The sequence below is a fragment of the Lolium perenne genome, chromosome 5 (assembly GCF_019359855.2).
Source record: "Lolium perenne isolate Kyuss_39 chromosome 5, Kyuss_2.0, whole genome shotgun sequence".
NCBI classification, from domain to species: domain Eukaryota; kingdom Viridiplantae; phylum Streptophyta; class Magnoliopsida; order Poales; family Poaceae; genus Lolium; species Lolium perenne.
This window is the reverse complement of record NC_067248.2, coordinates 105,162,062-105,164,351: the sequence shown is the minus strand read 5'-3', so window position 1 is coordinate 105,164,351 and position 2,290 is coordinate 105,162,062.

Genomic DNA, 2,290 nt, shown 5'->3' with positions numbered 1-2,290 from the left:
AGTGAAATGTGAATTATAGGAGTTGGAATTAACTAAAAAGCATTTTTGGTTGATTTTTAAGAATTAATCTAAGTCACAAAAGTCCCTGACTTGTTTATTTTGTCACATTATTTCTATAATAGGTCTAGGGTTCAATCCAGTGGCATTGTGTAGATAAAATCCTAAGCTTTCCAAATATATAAAATTTGTAAGATTTGGCCAAGTAGATTTGATTCTATTTAAATTGGAAAATGTATGCAGTAAGCAATTTGATCAATTCGAAATATTCAAATTCAAATGCATGGGCTTGCGCGGGAAAGGGTTTGGGCCGCAGAGGGGGAAAAGGAGTTGGGCCAGCCCAGCTAGCATGCCACGCACGCAGCGGGCTGCCTGACAATGGCCCCCGCTTGTCAGTGGCGTTATAATACCGAAACGGTACAGGCCGTGGGATTGAAGGGGATCGGACGGCTGTAGTTCGTCCTCGTCAGAGACGAGCTCCGGCGAGGGCAAACCCTACCGGCGGTCAGGGGGTCGCGATGGGAGGCTTACCGGCGTCCAGTGAGGTTGGCGAGGCGGGCAAACGGCGTTGTCGACGAAGGCGAGTCGAAGGAGGGTCGCGGCGGCTCCAGGGGTGCTCGGGATCGTTGGCTTCGGCGAGCTACTGCAGCGGCGGGCTCCGGCCAAATTCCGGCGGCGTGGTGGCTAATGTGGTGCAGCAAGAGGTCGAGGAGAGCGAGTGAGAAGAGAGGAGGGCGATGGTGTGAAGAATTCGTCCAGGGGCGGCCTGCTTTTATAGTGGCGAGAGGGTGCCGTGGAGGTCACCGTCGGGTTGATCATGGCGACGGCTATTCCGTGCGTGAAGGGGCAAGGCGAGGACGGGGTTTGGTAGGCGACGTCAAGGCGGTCCTGGGGAGCGTCAGCGCGTTGAAAATGGTGGTCCGTGGCGTCGGCGTCATCCCCATGTACCAGCGCACGGTGGCGGACAGTCGTCGTCGTGGGCGTCGTCTGCAGCTCGTCCGCGGCCAATCGGTGATGTCTGCGAGGTAGCTGACGTCGAGGGAAGGCTGCAGGTACAAGCAGAGGTCACGGGGTGGGTTGTGTCGACGGGGCACGGCGGTGTACTGGCGTGTCCGTGGTATGGCCGGTGCGCGCGCTGGCGAGCTCGATGGTGGTGACCACGTCGGGGCACGTCACGTTCTGGCGAATGCCGACGCTTCCTGTGTCCTTGGCGTGTACCAGCGGGGTCAGTGAGATGAGGGTGCTCCAGTAGACATGGTGAGAGTGACCAGAGAGGGTTAGAGATGGAGTTGGCATGATGATGTCCATGGTGGCCGGCATGGTGTTGTCCTAGCAGATTTTATGCATGAGCCAAGGTCTCTGCTGCTTGGCTTTGTTCCCTGGGTGTAAGGAGGAGCTGGTGGTGACATAGGCTTGATGGTGGAGGCTCAAACATGCTGGATAATAGCAGGTGTGTAGTTGGTAGATTATTGCACATAAGGTGCTCGATGAAATGGCCGCAAGAAGAAAATATTTGAATTTTTGATTGAATTTTGGTGGGTTGTAAATATATAATAAATGTAGTCTACTGGTGGTGGTGGGGGTCAAATTTGCAGTGGTTTGTGAAATTTCAAAATGGGGGTGATCTTCTCTTTGTTTCAATGTTGCCACTTGTCACTCTCATACTGGTCAACCTAGTCAACTCTGAACTTGGTGGTCAACATGAAAGTTACTCACCTTGACATGGTCTTGGATGACATGGCTTTGTTTTACCAAGTTTAGTTTGAAGAAAAGTAAAAACCAGGGGTTAAAGTGGGGAACATTTTATAATGTGGCCAAATGACCATTAGTGCATGTGAGCTCATATTTCATTCAATTTTGATTTGAATTGAGTTTGTTTGATTCCAAAGGTGTTTATATGTGTTTAGTAACCAAACACAACCAATGGTGCAAGCCATAATGGTCTAGGTTCAAGATTTGTAAAAATGGCCATATCCACATATGTGTATTGGAAAATCTTCTTATTTTCTTTTTGATTTGGTTTTTCTTGATCCCCTTGATGTGGTTGAGGTTTAATATGATATAGGAAAACAATCCAGGCAATGGAAACAAGTTTGATGGTCTTTGGCTCAAATTTGTATTTTTGGCCATGTGCACATATGTGCATTTCATCTTTTTATTTTATTTTCTTTACCTATGACCAAAGGTCATGGTTCATGGTTGATTTAGTATTAGTTTGGGTTTAGTAAGGTTTTCAACCATTTTGGCAAGGTAGAGGTGCTTAGGTCAAGTTTTTGGAAAAATGGCTATGTGT